The following is a 24517-nucleotide window of genomic DNA, read 5'->3' as shown; positions in this document are numbered from 1 at the left end:
ATGGAGGAGGGGTATGAGATGGAGATGAAGGAGGGGTATGTGATAGGCAGATGGAGGAGGGGTATGTGATCGGTAGATGGAGGAGGGGTATGTGATAGGCAAATGGAGGAGGGGTATGTGATCGGCAGATGGAGGAGGCATATGTGATAGGCAGATGGAGGAGGGGTAGGAGATGGAGATGGAGGAGGGGTATGTGAGGCAGATGGAGGAGGGGTGTGAAATGGAGATGGAGGAGGGGTACGTGATAGGCAGATGGAGGAGGGGTATGAGATGGAGATGGAGTGGTATGTGTTAGGCAGATGGAAGAGGAGTATGAGATGGAGATGGAGGAGGGGTACGTGATAGGCAGGTGGAGGAGGGAAAAGCAGGAATAATGACATAAACTGGAAGGTGAAAGGTGGAAGTGACAGAAGTCTGAAGATGAAGGAATCTGGAGGTAAAGGAGGTAAATGGAATCAAGTGAGAGGGGTGTGGTGGATAAATAGAAATAGAAATGAGATTCACTCTTCATTGCCCTCTGTTTGCTTAAAGACAGCCACAAAGCAAGAAACCTGAAAGAACACAATTAAAGAAAAATAAAGACCAACACCTGATGCGCAGGGAAGGAGAAAAAACACAAATCATGTAAACAATAGAAGCAAGCAACATTTTGAACCAAAATGAGACCTTAGATCCGAACCTCAGGGCAGTCCAGAGTAGACACAAAGCCTCGCTATCCGTCCATCATATTAACAGGCATGGATCATGGCAGTCGGAGCAGCCTCAGTGCCATGGAGAGAGGAGGGAACATGGTGGGAGAATGAGTGATTTCTATCTGGGCTGGCTCTTATATTATCTAAATAGCATATCTTACCTTGCACTAGAACTCAGGCCCAGCTGTGCGAAATGCATCGGGCCTAGACTTTGCCTAGTTATATTACAGCTTTATAAAACTCAAGCAATGCCGCATCTGGACTTTTGCATTAATTTCTGTTTGCCCCTTTAGAGGAAGTATGTGGAGACTTTGAAGAGGCTGCAGAATAAGTTTACCAGTAATTCTGATGAAGGGTTTCAGCCTGAAATATCAACTGTTTCTCCCCTCCATTTATTTCACCAGGATGCTGCCTGGATTAGAGGGCATGTGCTACAAGAAGAGGTCGGAGAAACTTGGGTTGTAGAGTCATCAAGTACTACAGCACAGAAACATGCCCTTCCATACCAGCCTGGTCTTTTGTCCACGTTCGACTGCCTTCCATACCCCTCTCACCATGTACCTTTTCAAACTGCTCCTAACTGTTACAGTTGACCTCGCCTCTACTACTTCCACTGGCAGGCCACTCCACACTCGCACCACTGCCATCCTTTCCCCTCAGAACAGCGTTTTCTCTAGATCAGCAGAGGCTGAGGGGCCATCTAGCACAGGTCTATAAGATTATTAGAGTTAACATCTGGTATCTTGGTCCTGGGATTGAAATGTCTAACACTAGGGTAATGCATTGAAGGTAAAAAGGTTCACTAATTTTACACAGAGTGAGCTGGGTACTTGATTTGTATGGTGGAGGGTGATGGTGGAGGGCAGAAACAATGGAGGCATTTGAGAGGCTCTTAGATTGGCACGGGAATGTGTGGAGAATGGAGGGATATGGAGAGGTTAAGTTTACTTGTGCATTTAATTACTAGTTTAATTTGTACAGCAGAATATTGTTGCACAAAGAGATCGTTCCTGTGCTGTGCTCGGCTCCAGAGGAGGTATTGTTACACAGGGCATGACCTCCACCAAGCTGCTTCTTTTTATTAGCGTGTCGCACCAGACAGTCAGCCATTTTTGTCTGGCATGGTCTCCTTTCAGATTAACCAGGTCACGGTATGAACGTTCCTGACTCGACTCTTGTATTTTTTATACAGCTCATACAAGCTCGACGCTCAACCCGGCACAGATGGAAAGCATTCTTGGGATGGCCTGACTTGGATTCGAACTCGGGAGCCTTCGCTCCGGAGTCCGGCGCTGATGCCACTGCACCACCAGCTGGCTGCTTCGATCTTTGGGTTTGTATCTGTCACATCAGACCAGCCTTTCTCAGCCCTTTTGCCCTGGAGGAATCCTTGAAATAATTTTCAGGTGTCAGGGAACCCCTGTGTAAAAACTATTATATCTACAGATCACGGTACGTTAGCATGATCAGCAAGTTGTAGATATAATAAGCCAAAAATAATTGTTAATGCTTTTTTTGAGTAGAAAGTGAATCTTTAGCCTACCGTCCTCCCCTCTGTGCAATACAGCACTCACCGATTATCAGCCTACTATCCTCCTCTCCTTTCAATACAGCGTTAACTATCAGCCTACTGTCCTCCCCTCCATATAATACAGCACTCACCAATTATCTGCCTACCATCTTCCCCTCCGTGCAATACCAATTATCAAAAACTTCCCCTATCTCATGTCAAAAACTGAGCATGGACTCAAACAAGTCAATATGGTGACTGCTCTCTGCATACTGGGCTGAGAGCCTGTTACAGTGATTTTTGGGTTTAGGTCATTTACATTTAGCAAATGGCTTTCGCCACCAGTCTTCTGTTCCTTGACAATGATTTAGTTTGTAATCATGCATTTCCTAAAAGCTGTGAATCCCAGTCCAGACGCTTCTGGCACCTGTGGGATGGTTGCGAATCAGAAGGTGTGAAGTTTGTATGTAGCTTTAAAAGAAAGCATTGTCTATACTTTGTAAATATGGAGTTGTCCTTTGTGTTTAGTAAATAAATATCGAGCCTCACGTTAGGCCAGCAGACCTTTCCACCGAAAGCGTCTCCGTATGATGCCTGCTGTACCTAGTTTTGTCAAATAAAGAAGCTGCTTTGTATCTACCAGTAACACTCTCTCCAGTGATTTCATTCACGCAACAACATTTGGTGTCAGGAGTGGGATGCCTTCGTGACCCACCGTGTGGCCAGCAATCTTAGCGGTCTAAGTGTGTGAATATTTTTCTAAAATAGCACTCACATTTGGATCTGTTCAGGTCGGTGGTACACAGGAACACGAGATATAACGAACACAGAGAGCCTAACATGTAGGTATAAAAGTGTGTGCTCATGCATGTGTGTTTATGTATGAGTGAGAACTTTGTGTGTTAATTTGCTGGGACTTTGTGAAAGGTGGTTACCGACGGTTCGGGACGCCAGAGTAGGGGCTTGTATACTCGTTCGGGGAGCTGCATTTTAGTGTATATGTTTGCAAGTGTGACGCAAAGGAATACAGCAGTTCAGGTGCTCAAAAGTGGCAGATTGTGGAGTATCTACTTTGCAGTTTTAACTATGTGCTGTTTAACTGGTACCAGTCTTTTATATTTTGTGTAGTGTGGGAATTAGTGTGGAGGAATTTCAGGGAGATGTTTTACTCAGATAGATCTACCAAAATGGTACTTATTGAGGTCAGGCAACATCAGGTTGAGAATCCTGATGATCCGAGCCAGCCATTGACCTTGATCACGACCATTCATATGCCCTTCACCCCTGGGGAGAAACAGAGCATTTTGTCAGAGTTGCCCTCACTTAAAGTCGCATGTGGGCATTCGGAATTCTGGCTCAAGCTCGAGGAAATGGTTGAAATTCACCAGATGCACCCTAAAGATATACACGTGTTGGTGAAAGCGAAGTGCCCGAGGAATATTTGGGACAGGATGGCCCGGGGTGCCGGATGGTACCTGGGCAACTGTCAGTGATGAAGAAAGATATTGTTTTTTTAAACAGAAAGTGAGACAGCGACTGGGGGGAGGTGAGAGTAACTGGGGAACGATAATGGCAGTGATTCAAAACGCTAATGAGACAGCCATGGATTATGCAGAACGTAAATATCGAGCGTATGAGGAGTATTTCGGTTTTGATAATCCATGGAGGGACGACCAAGACGTCCTCAAAATTATGAAGGAATGCCTGAGCTCAGCCCACCAGGAAGTTTTAGATCTAGGGATAACAGTGGGGTCAACCTACTTTGCAATAGTTTTGTGGGCCAGTGAGATAGACCAAAGAAAGTGAAAGAGAGATTGTAAATATAGAAAACATAGAAAATAGGTGCAGGAGTAGGCCATTCGGCCCTTTGAGCCTGCACTGCCATTCAGTATGATCATGGCTGATCATCCAACTCAGAACCCTGTACCTGCTTTCTCTCCATACCCCCTGATCCCTTTAGCCACAAGGGCCATATCTAACTTCCTCTTAAATATAGCCAATGAACCAGCCTCAACTGTTTCCTGTGGCAGAGAATTCCACAGATTCACCACTCTCTGTGTGAAGAAATTTTTCCTCATCTCAGTCCTAAAAGGCTTCCCTTTTTATCCTTAAACTGTGACCCCTCATTCTGGACTTCCCCAACATCGGGAACAGTCTTCCTGCATCTAGCCTGTCCAATCCCTTTAGAATTTTATACATTTCAATAAGATCCCCCCCTCAATCTTCTAAATTCCAGTGAGTATAAGCCTAGTCCAGGGGTCAGCAACCTTTACCACTGAAAGAGCCACTTGGACCAGTTTCCCACAGAAAAGAAAACACTGGGAGCCGCAAAACCCGTTTGACATTTAAAATGAAATAACACTGCATACAACGTTTTGTTTTGCCTTTATGCTATGTATAAACAAACTATAATGTGTTGCATTTATGAAATTGATGAACTCCTGCAGAGAAACGAAATTACATTTCTGCATGCAACAAAAACATTTTGAACTCCGAAAAAAAGACGTCGGGTTGAAGGTTACTTTTAAGTAAAATACTCAACGTCTATTTGAGTCCTTCTTGTATTTATGAAAAACGCCAAACTTAAATTTGCTGCCAGCAGCAAACCAAAACTAACGTCAGCCAGCTGTCAACCTGAAAAAAAAGGACTATTTCACTGAACAATGAAAACATATGAATATAAGTAAAATAATAGGCAATTAAAATATTTATCATACTTGTTCAGGTTGACTCACACCTGACAATACAGTCGTATTCAGTAGGGATGGATCGATGCTTAGGGGAGTGACCGGGAAGGATAATGTGTTTTTTTCCTCTCTGAACTCACTGAAGCGTTTCCCAAACGATGTTTGCATTGCGATGATTGCAGAATGTAAATACTCCGAATTTATCATGTCGTGACCTTGTTTGAACTCTCTCAAATTGGGGAAGTGAGACAATGTGCCTTTCTGTAAATCTCTGGCAAGCAACGTCAACTTGCGCTCGAATGCCAAAACATCCTCCAACATGTGCAGGGCTGTACGTCCTTACCCCGTCGAAGAGCTGTGTTCAGCGTGTTCAGGTGCGCTGTCATGTCTACCATGAAGTGTAGCTTTTCCAGCCACTCTGGCTGTTCCAGCTCAGGAAAGTTGAGCCCTTTGCTGCCCAGGAAAGTTTTCACTTCTTCCAAACACGCGACAAAGCGTTTCAGCACCTCCCCTCTGGCCAGCCAGCGATAAAAACACGTTGTAGCGGTGTGCTACATGCAGTCAGTAAACTGCAGTCAAAGATAGCTTTATTCGAACTAAACAGCCTTGCTTTTAAGCCTCCCTCAACCCGCCCCCCATGGGCGCGGATGCTGCAAAAGACACGTACTCACAAACCCCCGTAGGCTATCTCCCTTAGCCTGAACGCTGGCTAATTGTGAGCCAGTTCGGATGTGTCAGGAAATGGGTCGCCACAACGTCTTATTTAGATTGTACAAGATCACCATAATCTTCAAATTTAGATTTACATTTCAAAAACTAACAAACTAACATAAAATACATTTTAATTAAATACTGACCATGTAGTGGTGTGCTACACGCAGCGCTAAAATTACGACACGGAGTCGGTAACTGCAGTCGAAGGAAAAAACTTTATTCGAAATCTTCAGCCTCACTTTTAAGCCTCCCTCAACCTGCCCCCCATGGCGCAGAGGCTCCAAAGCTCTGTGCTCGCAACCCCCCGTAGGCTATCTAATTGTGAGTCGGTTCGGATGTGCCAGGAAAAGGGTCGCCACAACCAATTATTTCCCAAAGCAACAGGGAGCCGCAGCACAGACGTAAAAGAGCCACATGTGGCTCCGGAGCCGCGGGTTGCCGACCCCCGGCCTAGTCGATCCAGTCTTTCTTCATATGAAAGTCCTGCCATCCCAGGAATCAATCTGGTGAACCTTCTCTGTACTCCCTCTATGGCAAGAATGTCTTTCCTCAGATTAGGGGACCAAAACTGCACACAATATTCTAGGTGTGGTCTCACCAAGGCCTTGTACAACTGCGGTAGAACCTCCCTGCTCCTGTACTCAAATCCTTTTGCTATGAATGCCAACATACCATTTGCCTTTTTCACCACCTGCTGTACCTGCATGCCCACCTTCAATGACTGGTGTACAATGACACCCAGGTCTTGTTGTATCTCCCGTTTTCCTAATCAGCCACCATTCAGATAATAATCTGTTTTCCTGTTCTTGCAACCAAAGTGGATAACCTCACATTTATCCACATTAAATTGCATCTGCCACGAATTTGCCCACTCACCTAACCTATCCAAGTCACCCTGCATCCTCTTAGCATCCTCCTCACAGCTAACACCGCCGCCCAGCTTCGTGTCATCCGCAAACTTGGAGATGCTGCATTTAATTCCCTCATCTAAATTATTAATATATATTGTAAACAACTGGGGTCCCAGCACTGAGCCTTGCGGTACCCCACTAGTCACTACCTGCCATTCTGAAAAGGTCCCATTTACTCCCACTCTTTGCTTCCTGTCTGCCAACCAATTCTCTATCCACATCAATACCATACCCCCAATACCATGTGCTTTAAGTTTGCACACTAATCTCCTGTGTGGGACTTTGTCAAAAACCTTTTGAAAATCTAAGTATACCACATCCACTGGCTGTCCCCTATCCACTCTACTAGTTACATCTTCAAAAAATTCTATGACTCGTCAGACATGATTTTCCTTTCACAAATCCATGCTGACTTTGTCCGATGATTTCACCTCTTTCCAAATGTGCTGTTATCACATCTTTGATAACCGACTCTAGCATTTTCCCCACCACCGATGTCAGACTAACTGGTCTATAATTCCCCGGTTTCTCTCTCCCTCCTTTTTTAAAAAGTGGGGTTACATTAGCCACTCTCCAATCCTCAGGAACTAATCCAGAATCTAAGGAGTTTTGAAAAATTATCACTAATGCATCCAATATTTCTTGGGCTACTTCCTTAAGCACTCTGGGATGCAGACCATCTGGCCCTGGGGATTTATCTGCTTTTAATCCCTTCAATTTACCTAACACCACTTCCTTACTAACATGTATTTCCCTCAGTTCCTCCATCTCACTAAACCCTTGGTCCCTTACTATTTCCAGAAGATTATTTATGTCCTCCTTAGTGAAGACAGAACCAAAGTAGTTATTCAATTGGTCAGCCATATTTTTGTTCCCTATGATCAATTCACCTGTTTCTGACTGTAAAGGACCTACATTTGTCTTGACAAATCTTTTTCTTTTCACGTATCTATAAAAGCTTTAACAGTCAGTTTTTATGTTCCCTGCCAACTTTCTCTCATAATAATTTTTCCCTTTCCTAATTAAGCCCTTTGTCCTCCTCTGCCGGTCTCTGAATTTCTCCCAGTCCTCAGGTGTGTCGTTTTTTTTTTGCTAATTTATATGTTTCTTCTTTGGACTTGATACTATCCCTAATTTCCCTTGTCAGCCACGGGTGCACTACCTTCCCCAGTTTATTCTTTTGCCAAACTGGGATGAACAATTGTTGCAGTTCATCCATGCGATCTTTAAATGCTTGCCATTGCATATTCACCATCAACCCTTTAAGTATCATTTGCCAGTCTATCTTAGCTAATTCACGCCTCATACCTTCAAAGTTATCCTTCTTTAAGTTCAAAACCTTTGTTTCTGAATTAACTATGTCACTCTCCATCTTAATGAAGAATTCCACCATATTATGGTCACTCTTACCCAAGGGGCCTCACACGACAAGATTGCTAACTAACCCTTCCTCATTGCTCAATACCCAGTCTAGAATGGCCTGCTCTCTAGTTGGTTCCTTGACATGTTGGTTCAGAAAACCATCCCGCATACATTCCAAGAAATCCTCTTCCTCAGCACCCTTACCAATTTGGTTCACTGAATCTATATGTAGATTGAAGTCACCCATTATAACTACTGTTCCTTTATTGCACACATTTCTAATTTCCTGTTTAATGCCATACCCAACCTCACTACTACTGTTAGGTGGCCTGTACACAACTCCCACCAGCGTTTTCTGCCCCTTAGTGTTATGCAGCTCTACCCATATCGATTCCACATCCTCCAGGCTAGTGTCCTTCCTTCCTATTGCATTAATCTCCTCTCTAACCAGCAATGCTACCCCACCTCCTTTTCTTTCCTGTCTATCCCTCCTGAATATTGAATATCCCTGGATGTTGAGCTCCCATCCTTGGTCACCCTGGAGCCATGTATCTGTGATCCCAACTATATCATATTCATTAATTACTATCTGCATATTCAATTCATCCACCTTGTTACGAATGCTCCTCGCATTGACACACAAAGCCTTCAGGCTTGTTTTTACAACACTCTTAGCCCTTATACAATTATTTTGAAAAGTGGCTCTTTTTGCTTTTTGCCCTGGATTTGCCTGCGTGCCACTTTTACTTTTCACCTTAGTACTTTTTGCTTCTACCCTCATTTTACACCCCTCTGTCTCTCTGTACTTGTTCCCATCCCCCTGCCACATTAGTTTAAAGCCTCCTGGACAGCAGTAGCAAACGCTCCCCTTAGGACATTGGTTCTAGTCCAGCCCAGGTGCAGACCATCCTGTTTACACTGGTCCCACCTCCCCCAGAACTTGTTCCAATGCCCCAGAAATCTGAATCCCTCCCCCTTACACCATTTTTCAAGCCACATATTCATCTGAAATATTCTCCTATTTCTACTCTGACTAGCACATGGTACTGGTAGTAATCCAAAGATTATTATCTTTGTGGTCCTACTTTTTAGTTTATCTCCTAACTCCCTAAATTCACCTTGTAGGACCTCATCCCGTTTTTTACCTATATCGTTGGTACCTATGTGCACCACGACCACTGGCTGTTCACCCTCCCACTCCAGAATGTCCTGCAGCTGCTCAGAGACATCCTTGACCCTTGCACCAGGGAGACAACATACCATCCTGGAGTCTCGTTTGCGGCCGCAGAAACACCTATCTATTCCCCTTACAATCGAATCCCCTATCACTACAGCTTTCCCACTCCTTTTCCTTCCCTCCTGTGCTGCAGAGCCACCCATGGTGCCATGAACTTGGCTGCTGCTGCCTTCCCCTGATGAGACATCTCCCCCAACAGTATCCAAAACAGTATATCTGTTTAGGAGGGAGATGACCCCAGGGAACTCCTGCACTACCTGCCTACTGCTACACTGTCTAGTGGCCACCCATTCCCTTTCTGCCTGTGTAGCCTTTACCTGCAGGGTGGCCAACTCACTGAACGTGCTATTCACGATTTTCTCAGCATCGCGGATGCTCCAGTATGAATCCAATCGCAGCTCCAGACGCTCAATGCGGTCTGCCAGAAGCTGCAGTTGGACACACTTCCTGTACGCATAGTTGTCAGGGACACTGGAAGTATCCCTGATTTCCCACATGCTGCAGGATGAACAAACCACAGGGCCGATCTCGTAAAGTGGCAATAGTGGATGCAGCTGCTGTGATGTTCCAGATAGTTTGTTTTGCTTGCTGGCAGCCAGGGCATGAAGCAAGGAACTGCTGGAATAGAAGTGAGAGGGTAAAGGAGTTGATATGCTACAGGTGCGGCCTATTCGGATATGGTTGGAGGCAGTGTCCAAAACAGAGGAAATAAAAACAGGTGAACGTCACAGCAGACACGCAATCTCTCACCCCATCGGTGTCCAGTCTGACCAATCTGACTGTCGATCAGATCATAGAGCGAGTAAAGATGGCCGCTAGGTCAGAAAAAGATGTGGCAGTGGGCCCCACTGCCAGTGCTGGTGACACATGGATGTACACAACGGCAATGTTATGGGGATGGCAATGCAATGCAATACGTTAGTGGACACAGGGGCATCAGTATAGATAACAGACTTACTCTTGCTAACAATCAGACAGGCCATTTATATCAGGGGTGTAGGAGGGAAAACAGTGAAAGTAGAAAGAAGCGAGTCACAAATACTAGAAATTGGGGAGCGCAGCTCCCAGTGTATTTCTGGGTATGTCCAAATATCGAGAGCACTATCCTTGGAATAAACATCCTAAGGGAAGCAGGAGCTGTTATAAATTCGGGAAAGGGAGAAATCATATGGACAAGTCAGGGGCAGCGAACAGATACAACCAACAGAATACACAACCTGGCTAGCATAGTCACAGCTGCCCCGATCCCCAGAGACTGGAGCCACACACACAAAATGCTGGTGGTACGCAGCAGGCCAGGCAGCATCTATAGGGAGAAGCACTGTCACCGTTTCGGCCGAGACCCTTCGTCAGGACTAACTGAAAGAAGGGATAGTAAAAGATTTGAAAGGGGGATGGGGAAATCCAAAATGAATCTCCCGATCTCCCTCCTGGTACTTACCCTTGTAAGGTGAAAAAGTGCTATATCTGCCCTTACACTTCCTCCCTCACCACCATTCAGGGCTCCAGACAGTCCTTCCAGGTGAGGCGACACTTCACCTGTGAGTCGGCTGGTGTGGTATACTGCGTCTGGTGCTCCCGGTGTGGCCTTTTATATATTGGTGAGACCCGACGCAGACTGGGAGACCGTTTCGCTGAACACCTACGCTCGGTCCGCCAGAGAAAGCAGGATCTCCCAGTGGCCACACATTCTAATTCCACGTCCCATTCCCATTCTGATATGTCTATCCATGGCCTCCTCTACTGTGAAGATGAAGCCACACTCAGGTTGGAGGAACAACACCTTATATACCGGCTGGGTAGCCTCCAACCTGATGGCATGAACATTGACTTCTCTAACTTCGGTTAATGCCCCTCCTCCCCTTCGTACCCCCATCCCTTATTTATTTATTTGTTTATTTGTCTATTTATTTATCCATCTATTTATTTATTTATCTATCTATCTATCTATCTATTTATTTATTTATTTGTTTGTTTGTTTGTTTGTTTATTTATGATCCCTCCCCCTTTTCTCTCTCTCTCTCTGCCCCTCTCACAATCACTTCTTGCCTGCTCTCCATCTCCCTCTGGTGCTCCCCTCCCCCTTTCTTCCTTGCTAGGCCTCCTGTCCCATGATCCTTTCCCTTCTCCAGTTCTGTATCCCTTTTGCCAATCACCTTTCCAGCTCCTGTCTTCTATCATTTTCGAATTCACCCTCCTACTTTCAAATTTCTTACTATCTTTTCTTTCAGTTAGTCCTGACGAAGGGTCTCGGCCCGAAACGTCGACAGTGCTTCTTCCTATAGATGTTGCCTGGCCTGCTGCGTTCCACCAGCATTTTGCTTTATGCCACTTTGCTTTTATAAAAGACCTATATTAGTAACCTGTTTTTGCATTACAAAGAGGATTTTTGCTTTTACGGAAAATTTTCCCATATAAATTAATGGTTCTTCGAGTTATGCCTTTTTGGCTTAAGAAAGGTTTCACAGGAAAGCTCTACCTTCGTAAAGTGGGGGGGGGGGGGGAAACACCTGTACTACCAGGAATCCTGATGAGATTGTGCTCAACCCTGAACCGCACATTGGGTCTTAGCCCCTACGAATTATTGATGAGGTGAGCAATTATACTCCCTTATGGGGTAATTATGGGTTGCAGGGAGCCTGGGGCTGACAGGGATAGAATGACACAATATGTGAAAGACCCTTGTAACCAACTTAAAGTGTTGAAGGACCAAGCGAAACAACAGCAGCAAATCACTGATCAGAGAGAGCCAGAGGGAAAGGAGATAGTCCTTCCGGAGCCCGGCAACCAAGTCACGGTGAGGGTTTGCCCCCAGCTGGATAGGACCACAAATGGTACTCTTAACCAATGATACTTGTGTCTATGTGCAGACTCAGCAAGGCAGCCAGTGGAAACACTGGAATCAGGTTAAAGCATACGACTCACCCTCTTGTTGCTCCCACAGACAGATCAAGTGAACCCAGTAACCATGTAATTACAGAGAACCTAAGAGAGGAACACCAGTCGGCCATGCCAGACCTGACCACAGCTGATGAAAACATACCCGGAGGAAACGCTAAGGCAGAAAACGCTGAGAGTGTGGCAGAAAACCATGAATATCATGCTGAAGTGTGATGATGATGGGACTCTGGAATGAAGGCTGGTTGCTGAAGGTAGATGATTAGTTTTTAATAGCAGAGAATAGGAAAAGATAGTGGAAGATAGGTGGGGAGGGATTCTTAAGTTAAAGCAGAGACAGCAAGTTCCACAACTTCGATGGCATTTCAGACTGCACATGGCATCTGGAAGCAGTCACCCTCAGTCTGAATGAGGAGCTGGGCCAGTGACCGACCGGACAGATCGGAAGGGGGTGCCACCAGGGAGAGGTCCTTGCAGACGTTTACATAGAGACCACCCCAGCCCCTTCCTGTACATCAGTGAGAGAGCCTTGGGTGTTCCTGTAAAGAAAGAGTTTCAGCGACCAGAGAATGAAGGGGTTAAGACAAGGAATGTGATTAAGCTGCAATCAGCCTGCAGGGAAAGAGCCAACAGGCACACGAAAGAAGCTGAATTTCTAAAGACCTGTTCAAATTTCTGGAACAGCCTCACTGCTTAACGTTTGGTAGGTAGTGATTAGGGAATGCTAGGGTATATATTGAAGCACACAAATTGGGGGGAATTTCGAGGCAGGGCATTTTTGCTGCCCTATTTGAGTAGATCACCTAGGTTGGCCTTCCCTGGTACAAATTTATTTTTGTCCAGGAGGGCCAAGAAGAGGGACTGTTAGAATGATTTTTGGGTTTAGGTCCATAGAACCATAGAACATTACAGCACGGAAACAGGCCTTTTGGCCCTTCTTGGCTGTGCCAAACCATTTTTCTGTCTAGTGCCACTGATCTGCACCTGGACCATATCCCTCCATTCACCTCTCATCCATGTACCTGTCCAAGTTTTTCTTAAATGTTAAAAGTGAGCCCGCATTTACCACTTCATCTGGCAGCTCATTCCACACTCCCACCACTCTCCGTGTGAAGGAGCTCCCCTAACATTCCCTTTCAACATTTTCCCCTTCATCCTTAACCCATGACCTCTGGTTTTTTTCTCCCCTAGCCTCAGTGGAAAAAGCCTGCTTGCATTCACTCTATCTATACCCACCATAATTTTGTATACTTCTGTAATGCTTACGCGATCGGCTGATGTATGTCTAGGGGAAGATTCATCCACCCGCCAAACCGCGCGATGTTGTGAAATGCACACAAATACAAACTCGCACACACAATATCAAGGGCACACCATGTACGTTTACAGAGTACACTTTATAAATCTTACTAGAACTAAGTGAGTAATAACGATACAATATATATGAAAGAAAAGAAAGTAAAGAAAAGATGCCAGAACTTATCAGGGTTCAATTAGTGCACATCATTGGAGCTCAACCATCGAGTCTTCCGTCCATTCTTCGATCTTCTCTGACCTCCATGACCCGCGCACCTAGGACCACCCTCGGTGATCGACCAGCAGCGCCTCCAGCACCGTCCACCTTCCTCGTGGTCTCCTTCCTGACTCCCCAAATAACAGCTCACAGACCCACAAGAAAGAATGACATCTATCCCAAATGGTTAACAAATGAATACAATTCTCATTATCAGTAACTATAACCCAAACAAGATTCGAGAATGCTCTGCAAGAAAAAGCACTCTCTCCCCAGTTAGCATAACAAAGCAGCAGTTTTACTTTTAACAAACAAAGAAACCATTTTGATTAACATATGCACTACACTCAACCCCCCACCAACAAAAGTCATGCCCTCATGACATTAACAGAGGTCCCCAATGGTTCTTGAAAGACACAAAACCCAACCCAGGTGTAGAAAGCAGTGACATAACTGCCCAGGGAGGTAGAGATCACACTAGGTTCTCCCGGCGCAACATATGTGAACCACTCAAGGGGCTACCTACTTCTCTGAGACCTCTGTACTTCCTCTGCTGACCCCTCCGGCTCAGATACCACGGTGGACACCCCAGATGTACCTGTCGGACCCTCACCCTCTCCCTCACTGGGATCCCTGCTCACCTGAGAGCCCTCTGTCTCGTGTTCGGGTTCCACCCTCTTTCCCCCCAATGCTGGATGCACCTCAGTCTGTCCCTCAACACCCTCTCTCCTCTCACCAAACTCAGTAGTGGAAGGGCCAGGAGCCTCTTCTTCTGGTTCTGGGGTATGAGCGAACAGAAACAGGGGCCACACATCTGAATCGTCGTCTTCCGAAGCAGTATCCCTTTCCGGGGTGAGGACCGGTTCAGTCTCTTCCGCAGCAGGCTCTTCCCCCACCCTGCGCCCTCGCAGAGTCCTCGTACTAGGCGTAACCTCCCCCTCGGGCTCTTTATCCACCTGCACTGCTTGACTCAGGGACAGCAGGTGATTCCGATGGAGTACCTTCCCATCCTCTGGTCTCACCCAGTAAACAGATAGATTCAGCATCTGGCTCTCTACCACATAGGGGGTGGCTGCCCATCGATCTGCCAATTTGTGCTTACCGGGTAGTCCTAAATTCCGTAAAAGGACCCAGTCGCCTGGCAGTAATTGAGTGAACTTCACTTTCTGATCATATCTCCTCTTATTCCTCTGATTCTGCTTGGTAGCCGCCGCCTCGGCCAACTCGTACGCCATTTTCAACTCTCTCCTCATACCAGACACATACTTCAGATAGTGCTTCGCAGGTAATTCACCCGTCTCAGTCCCAAAACACAAGTCAATGGGCAACCTCGTTTCCCACCCGAACATCAGATAATAAGGCGAGTACTCTGTAGCGTCATTGCGAATACAATTGTAACAGTGAACCAATGTGTCGACTCCACTTACTTTTCTGGCCAATCTCCAGTGTACCGAGCATATCCAACCGTGTCTAGTTAAATCTCTCGGGCTGAAGATCACCCTGCAGGTGATAGAGGGTGGTCCTGGATTTCTCAACCCCAAGCATAGTCAGTAATTCATGGATAAGCCGGCTCTCAAGGTCCCGTCCCTGATCACTATGGATCCACCTGGGAAGGCCATAATGAACAAAGTATTTCTCCCATAACACCTTCACCACTGTAGTCACTTTCTGATCCTTTATGGGAAATGCTTGAGCATATCGAGTGTAACGATCGGTGATGACTAAGACATTCGCGATGTTGCTGGTGTCTGGTTCAATCGACAGGAAATCCATACACACCAGGTCCAGGGGTCCTGCACTCTGCAAGTGCAACAGAGGAGCCACCGACGCTGGCAGGGTCTTCCTCCTGATGCAACAACTGCACTTCTTACAGTATTCTTCGACCTCTCCCTCATCCGGGGCCAGTAGAACAGGTCTTTGAGTAATCCATAGGTGCCCGGAATCATCATGCAAGGCCTGGAGTACAGTCTGCCAGTACTTCTCCGGCAGGACCAGTTACCAACACCAGGGCTAATCTGGAGATGCTGTGACCTGGTACAAGACTTGGTTTTTCAACTTTAACTGAGGCCATTCCTTCAATAACAGAGGCACAGAAACGTGTTTCGCCTTCTCTGCCCACACCGTATCCCCCTTCTCTACCGCCCTCCGTACAGTGTCAAGGCCCGGGTCATTTTGCTGAGCAGCTGTCACTTCCCCTGGACGTAGTTACGGCAACAGTTTAGTCTTCAGTGCAGTCAGGTCACAGTAAACTTTGGGGCAGCACGTCATCAAAAGACCCCAGGGGGTCCACTGCTCGCTCCGGCCTTCCCCTTCCCTTGGCCTTCACAGTGATAGCAAACATCCGCATCAACATTCTTGCTTCCCGGCCAGGCTGAAATCATATACCGACAAAGCAGCCAACCACCAATGTCCTGTGGCGTCCAGTTTCACTGAAGTCAGGATATAAGTCAGAGGATTATTATCCGTTCTCACCTCAAACTTGGCTCCGTATAGATAATCGCTCAACTTGTCCACCACCGCCCATTTCAGCACCAGGAACTCTAACTTGCGACAAGCTTCGGCTGACAAATGCCACCGGTCTCAATGCACTGTCCTGTTCCTGGTACAGAACAGTCCCTAGACCCTCTCGGCTGGCATCAGTGTGCAGCACATATGGCTTCTGGGGATCGGCAAAAGCCAACACTGGGGCCTGGGTCAGTGCTCAGTTTAGGGATTGGAACGCCTCTTTACATTTATCATCTCATCTCAATCCAAGAGGCTCCACTGGGTTCCAGTATCCCCCGGTCCCTCTTCCTTGTCTTCCCCACCGATGAATAGCCACACAATAGCTGAGTCAACGGGTGACACATTTTAGCGTATCCTTTCATGAATCGCTGGTAATACCCACTGTTACGTATTCAGGCAACAATAAATATGAGTTCGGCAAGGGTTTCTTATAACAAACAACACGTTTATTAAACACAGAAAACAAACCCCCCAAAAGTAAACAAACACTACCGTAACCGGAAACAGCTGCTGAACGGCTGTTCAAACAGTTCGTAAAGTGATATTCCAAAACAGTTCTTTAAAGTGGTATTCCAAAACAGTTCTTAAAGTGATATTGCCAAAAGTTCGATATGCTCACAGTCCATTTAAAAGGAGAGACTTTACAGGACGATTTAGGTTCTCTTTCACGTCGCTTGCTTCGATCCCCGACGTCGAAATTCCCACGAAGAATTTACGAAACAGAACGGCTTAAAGGCACTGACCTTTCCTTCCTCACTATCCTCAATCCTTTCTGGTAAACCCAGGGATTAACACGAAGATAGTCAACGAAATCCTTCCAAATAAGGATCAAACAAAGGTCGCCCCCGTTTCACCGTAGAAAGCGATTCTCCTCGATCTTTAACTTCCAACCTTGAATCTTCACTCTCCTCTAATTCCCTCGAACTAACAGAATCATAAAGAACCTGTTGGCATTAACCTTTTAAACTTTAGGCATTAAATAAAAACTTCATCCTTCAACTAAACTGCGTCATCACTTCAAACACGCAGTGGCATGAAGTCAACTTGGCAAATCCAGCCACGAACTGCCCCTCCTCACAGGGTGGGGTCTACCTTTTATAACCTGAAAAAAAAACCCGTCACATGATCTCTACTGGCGGGAAAATGACGTCATTCCACCATCACAAGACCATCACCTCAAGTCCAGTACAGCTTCAACCCCAGTCACATGACAAGGGCTCCACTGTCATGTGTCACGAGTACGTAACACCACAGAACCCCAAAACCGAGCGTAGAGCGCTCACCTTCTGGGGTCTCGGCCAGGTGGTCATGGTGTCTATCGTAGTTGGATCAATCGCCACTCCCTCTCACGAAATTATGTGGTCAACATAGCTAACCGACAACTTGCACAACTGGCATTTGTCTGGGGAAAGTTTCAACCCTTCCTCCTTAAGCCGGCTTAACACCTTCAGCAGCCTCTCCTCATGTTTCTCCAAAGTAGATCCAAACACTATCAAACTGTCTGGATACACCAACACCTCCAGCAGGTTCATATCCCCCACAGTTCTCTCCATGAACCTCTGGAAGGTGGCAGGGGCTCCTGATATGCCTTGGGGCAGATAAAGGCTGTCTTCTCTTTATCGCCCTCACTCATCAGGATCTGGTAATATCCACTCCTCAAGTCCAACACACTAAACCACTTCGCTCCACTCAGGCAGGCCAGTGCGTCCTCAACCCTGGGGACGGTATACTGGTCAGGGACAGTTCGTCGGTTCAAAATCCGATAGTCCACACACATGCGTATTCTTCTGTTCTTCTTCCAGGCCACTACTATTGGGGACACACAGGGGCTTCGCGAATCAGCGATGATTCCAGCCTCCTTCAGCTTGCACAAGTGCTGCCGCACATCTTCCACTTCTGCAGGGGCCAGTCGCCACGACCTCTCTCTGAACAGGGTGTCCCCCGTCACTCAGATGGTGTGGCGAGTGTTCTTGGAGCAACCCACATCAAACTCCCCAAGAGAAAAGACAGCTTCCAACTTCAACATCTTCTCCACCAGCCTGCGTTTCCACTCCGGCAACACAGGAGAATCCCCAAAATTAAAAGCCTCAGTGGTCAGCTTTCCTTGGTTTTCCAGTCCTTCCCCTTTAGTGGCCCTCACCGGTGCACGAGACAGTACCATCACCGGGAACAAATGTGCCAGCAGCATCTCACTCTTAAAGGTGATTTCTCTCTCCATAGTGTTCCTGACACTCACGGCTATCAGCCTCACATGTACCACCGCTGGCCTCTGCACTTCGGGCCTCACCAGCACCCTGGCTGGAAAACGTGTCTCCCCCTCGAGATCGTCCGGGGCATCTACTAACAGGGCTTCGCCTGCCGGCACTCCGGGGAATCTGGGGGTCCCTATCACGAGTGCCATCTCCCCTGGTCGTATCACCTTCGGCCTCACCTGCGTACACCACACAGTCCATCATTTGCACTCCAGATTCAGCCCTTGGCGGTCACCACTTCTTCGAACACCACCCAAAACACTGGGTGTACCAAGAGGGTCTCCAGAAAGTTCTCCCCCGCCTTCTCCTTACAGGCTCCCAGAAGCCGTCCCACAAGGGGGGAGTTAGTCTCCACCAGAAGGGCAGTGCCACCGGTTTCCACCGGGTCCAGACACACCAACACCAACGTCTCAACAACTTCAGTCACTCCCACATCACCCTCCAAGAATTCCAATCTCACTGACAGGTACCCATCATACGGATAATCCCCCTCGCTCACACCCCAAATCTCCAGTGCATCGAGTGGGGTTACTGGCAAGTGCTTTAGATATTTGTTGCAGAACGACCAGTACAATAAGGTAACCTGAGATCCTGTGTTGAGGATGGCTTTTGCGTAAACTCCCTCTATTCGTAGGTACACGCTGGAACGGGGTCCCACCAGCCCAGCCGGAATAAAGGCTTGGGCTCCCGGTGGTCCCCTGGCTGATTTCTGGGAACGTGTTCTTCCAGAGACTCTAGTCCGTTCCCTCACTGAGTCTCTCCTAAGTTTCCCGACACCTCTCCCTTCTTAGTCACCCAGGGGCTTGCCCTCCACGGGACACCTTGTCTCTCACAATCCCTCCGAAAGTGTCCCTCTTCCCCACAGCTGTAGCACACCCCTGGCTGCTCACATTCCCGCCGGAAATGCCCCTCCTTCCCACAGTTAAAGCACACGCTATCCGCTGCCCCTCCTCTCCCAGGATGCCCGCCACTCCCAGCCCATTGCGCAGGCCGCCCCCCGGAGGGGGTACTCTCCCTGTCCTTCCCCTCAAGCGGGGGGTCCCTACTCCCCTGGGACCCCTTGGGTTTCTTGGTCCTCCACCCAACCACCACTTCCTGTACTGCTGAGGATTGCTCCCGAGCCTCTTTTCCAGCCCAACACTCTCTCTTCCTCCTGCATCTTTCTAATCAGCTGCCTGAATGATGGAGGGGGGCCCTTTTTATAAGACTGCTGGAGACTCCACTCCACCTTGTCCTCCTTCAGGGAACCACTGAATATCTGACTCATCCTCAGTCTAGCCACGTTGTGTGCCTTCACTACCCCCCGGCACCGCAATCCCGTAAGCATTCTCTCCAGCCGAAATATGTATTTTGAGATCTTTTCCTCCCTCTCTCTTGCTCCATGTGGTGAAACTCTGCTTAAAGCAGCCAGGGATCCCCTGACAACCCAAACACTCTCTCCAAAACTTCTAAATACTCCTCCAATGAAGCCACGGATTTTTCAACTTTCAACTCCCGGACTATTTTGGCTGCTGCACCCCTCAAACTTCCCACCAATCGCTGTCTCTTCTCCTCATCCGAGCCTGGCCACTCCTCTAACATCAGGGACATGTTTTCGATCCAGGTCTCATCCGGAGTTGTGGCCTCTTGGCCACTCCCACCAGGGAGTTAAGAGCGGCTGACAGCTCAGATGGGGGGGCGGGGCCTGGCTAAGCCTTCTCACTCCAATCCCCTCTTATTGGTTACTGGAACCTCCCCTGGGGTCAAATCCAGCTCCTCCTCCGGTGTCTCCTCACCTTCGTCCTCTGGGAGGGTGTGGAGGCCCCATGCTTACCGTCACAGGTAGTTCCAACATCCTGACGTCAGCACTCGTACGAACCAACACCCAGCTTCCCTCCATCTCTTTACCACAATTACGTGCCACCAGTTCTATCTGCCCTATACCTTTGACCAAACTCAAGCCCTGCACTAACACACCATCTGAAATGCAGAAAGCCACCCCGCTTAACACACACACATAATGCACCAGTACCTCCTCTAAATCGCACCAGTTTACAATCTTATCTCTATCCATCTCCGCACTACCTAACACTTTACACAGTTTACCGAAAATTCAATCCGAGACGAGCTCCCCACAAATGTAACACTTACGCGATCGGCTGGTGTATGTCTAGGGGAAAATTCATCCACCCGCCAAACCGCACCTCCTGTATACATGGATGTTGTGAAATGTACACAAATACAAACTCACACACACAATATCAAGCGCACACCATGCACGTTTACAGAATACACTTTATAAATCTTACTAGAACTCAGTGAGTAATAATGATACAATATATATGAAAGAAAAGAAAGTAAAGGCACCAGAATTTATCAGGGTTCAGTCAATTAGTGCACATCGTTGTGCACCATCGAGTCTTCCGTCCACTCTTCGATCTTCTCTGACCTCCATGACCCACGAACCTGGGACCACCCTCGGTGATCGACCAGCAGTGCTTCCAGCACCCATCTGCCTTCCTCGTGGTCTCCTTCCCGACTCCCTAAAAGTCCACACAATAACAGCTCACAGACCCACAAGAAAGAATAACATCTATCCGAATTGGTTAACAAATGAATACAATTCTCGTTATCAGTAACTATAACCGAAAAAAGCTTCGAGAATGGTCTGCAAGAAAAAGCACTCTCTCCCCAGTTAGCATAACAAAGAAGCATTTTTACTTTTAACAAACAAAGAGGCCATTTTGATTAACATACGCAGTACACTTCTATCAAATTTCCCCTCATTCTTCTATGCTCCAGGGAACAAAGTCCTAACCTATTCAAACTTCCTCTGTAACTTGGTTTCTCAAGTCCCTGCAACATCCTTGTAAACCTTCTCTGCAATCTTTCAACCTTATTAATATCCTTCCTGTAGTTAGGTGACCAAAACTGCACACAGTACTCCAAATTCGGCCTCCCCAATGTCTTATACAACCTCACCATAACATTCCAACTCTGAAACTCAATACTTTGATTTATAAAGGCCAATGTACCAAAAGCTCTCTTTACTACCCTATCTACCTGAGACGCCACTTTTAGGGAATTTTGTACCTGTATTCCTAGATCCCTCTGTTCTACTGCACTCCTCAGTGTCCTACCATTTACCTTGTATGTTCTACCTTGGTTTGTCCTTCCAAAGTGCACTACCTCACACTTGTCTGCATTAAACTCCATCTGCCATTTTTCCAGCTGGTCCAAGTCCCTCTGCAAGCTTTGAAAACCTTCCTCACTGTCCACTACACCTCCAATCTTTGTATCACAGCAAATTTGCTGATCCAATTTACCACATTATCATCCAGATCATTGATATAGATGATAAATAACAATGGACCCAGCACTGATCCCAGGTCACTAGTCACAGGTCTCCACTCAGAGAAGCAATCCTCCACTACCACTCTCTGGCTTCTTCCATTGATCCAACGTCTAATCAAATTTACTACCTCTCCATGTATACCTAGCAACTAAACCTTCCTAACTAACCTCCCATGCGGGACCTCGTCAAAGGCCTCACTTAAGTCCATGTAGACAACATCTACTGCCTTCCCTTCATCCAATTTCCTTGTAACCTCCTCAAAAAACTCTAATAGATTGGTTAAACATGCACAAAGCCATGCTGACTCTCCTTAATAAGCCCCTGTCTATCCAAACACTTGTAGATCCTGTCTCTTAGTACTCCTTCCAATAATTTACCTACTACTGATGTCAAACTTACCAGCCTATAATTTCCCAGATTATTTATAGAGCCTTTTTTCTTTCTTTCTTTCTAAATCTTTTTATTAGAGCCTTTTTTAAACAACAGAACAACATGAGCTAACCTTCAACCCTCCGGCACCTCACAGGTTGATACCGACATTTTAAATATCTGCTAGAGCCCCTGCAATTTCAACACTAGTCTCCTTCAAGGTCCGAAGGAATACCCTGTCAGGTCCTGAGGATTTATCTACTCTGATTTGCCTCAAGATAGCAAGCACCTCCTTTACATTGCTAATTTACATTTAGCAAATGGCTTTGGCCACCAGTCCTTGACAATGTTCCTTCTGTTCCTTGACAATGTATTGTGGATTTAGTTTGTAATAATGCATTTCCTAAAAGCTGTGAATCCCAGTCCAGAGACGCTTCTGGCACCTGTGGGATGGATGCGAATGAGAAGGTGTGAAGTTTGTATGTAGCTTCAAAAGAAGCATTGTCTATACTTTGTAATTATGGAGTTGTCCTTTGTGTTTAGATAAATAAATATCAAGCCCCACGTTGGGCCAGCAGACCTTTCCACTGAAAGTGTCTCCGTATGATGCCTGCTGTACCTTGTTTTGTTGAATAAAGAAGCTGCTTTGTATCTACCAGTAACACTCTCTCCAGTGATTTCATTCACGCAACAACAAAGCCCACCACTGCGGGCGCTAGCATTGTATGTTGCGCAAAGTTAAAAAAAATGTTTATTTGTTTTAATCACAATCTCTCACGGAAGCCCTCGTGACCTCTGGTTGAGACCCCCTGCTCCAGGCATTTTGCCAAAGGTTACCTTGTTTTAGTGATAAGAGTGTGGAATGATGCCTGCTGGCCCTTCAAACCATACCTGACAAACACGATTAACCCTGACCTAATCATGGGACAATCTACAATGACCAATGAACCTACCTGACACATCTTTGGACCTAGGGAGGAAACCACAGGACCCGCAGAAAACCCATGCATTACATGGCCGGGGGTGGGGGGGGGGAATATATGGAGACTCCTTACAGAACAGTGCCAGAAGTGAATTCTGGAACACCCCCATCAGGCATTGCACTACCCTGACACCCAAAGGTCAGCACCGCATTGTGAAGTGAAGGGACAGTACTGTTCTGTGAGACTGGAGCACACAGAGTCACAGAAAGACATGCAGTCTCAAGTGAACTCAAGTGTCTGGTGCTGCACGGCACCGTTTTCACCAGCTAAGCCACTGTACTGCTCATTTTGGAGCAGGGTAAGAGAGAGAGGGCTCCTTGCACTGAACTGCTCTGGAATGTGTTATTGTTGAGAAACAGTACATTCCAATTATGCCGAAGGTGAATTGCAAATATTCTTATCGTATTTGACAGGTGAGTCATAGATATTGCAATTGAGACATGGCTAATTATGCAACAAACCGGCTCAACTACCTGCTTTATCACAATGTTTGCAGATTATCTTCAATAGAATGTGCACATTTGCCGCCTTCTAATCAGTATGCTGTGACAAGGAACATGGAACTTCAAACAATACAGTACAGCACCACCCTATGGCCCACAATGTGCCAACCTTTTAACTTCTAATTCTTCCCTCCCACAGAGCCCTCCAGTCTTTCATCTGTCTGCCTAACAAGGGTGTTTGTAATAACTTTTCTGATCTATTTTTCTGAAGTTCAGAACTGGAGCTGGAGTTATTATCACTGAATAGGACAGTGAATGATGATCAAGAAGCCCTGTGATTCCAGAACATTTTCCAGTGAGTTGGCTAACCTCGACATAACAGTGAGGCTGAGGCAGAGTGAGGTCTAGACTTCCCATCAACTCCAGTGCTGGAATTCCTACTCCTGATGATCTCCAGGAATTCCTTCCATATCATTCATTCTTTGGACAAGGGTTATTCAGGAACAATAAGGCTATAAGCCAAAGGAGCAGATTCCAGTTTTCTCTGCCATTTTATCTTGGCTGATCTACTATCCCTCTCAACGCTGTTCTGCTGCCTTCCAACCATAACTTTTGACCTTGATAGTAATCAAGAACTTACCAATCTCAACTTTTAATACACCTGATGACTTGAACTCCACATGTCTCTGGCAATGGATTCCACAGATTCGGCATTTAATGATTGGATTGTCTCACTGAGGAGTTTCCCAGTGCATGGCTGGGAACATAAATGATGGTGGTGCAAAGCCCACTGGGTAAGAACCTTTACCTTCCCCTTACAAAGGTGGCTACACACATAAAGTGCTGGAGGAACTCAGCAGGTCAAGCAGCACCTTTGGAAAGGAATAAACAATTGACATTTCAGGCAGAGACCCTTCATCAGGACTGACAGAATCCTGATGTAGGATGTCGGCCTGGTGTTGCCTGACCTGCTGAGTTCCTCCAGCATTTTGCATTTGTTTCTCTGGATTCCCAGCATCTGCAGAATCTCCTGTGTTCATGGTGGCTTTTGGATATGGATATTGATCTGAGGCTTTTTGGAAGTCAAGAATGAGGCAGAAAACCTCA

At 46.6% G+C, this 24517-nt stretch overlaps 1 long non-coding RNA gene across 1 annotated transcript in view; it reads right to left on the bottom strand.

Annotated features, from left to right (window-relative positions):
* Positions 1-24517, bottom strand: part of LOC132403163 (uncharacterized) — a 41716-nt gene that overhangs the window by 14339 nt on the left and 2860 nt on the right. Inside the window, exon 2 of the long non-coding RNA XR_009515194.1 lies at positions 20628-20803. This is a non-coding gene — a long non-coding RNA (uncharacterized LOC132403163). The remainder of the gene's footprint in view (positions 1-20627; positions 20804-24517) is intronic.

This window comes from Hypanus sabinus, chromosome 12 (genome assembly GCF_030144855.1).
Source record: "Hypanus sabinus isolate sHypSab1 chromosome 12, sHypSab1.hap1, whole genome shotgun sequence".
In the NCBI taxonomy this organism is placed as follows: Eukaryota; Metazoa; Chordata; class Chondrichthyes; order Myliobatiformes; family Dasyatidae; genus Hypanus; species Hypanus sabinus.
The sequence above is the reverse complement of the archived record's forward strand: the minus strand, read 5'-3'. Positions and strand labels throughout refer to the sequence as shown.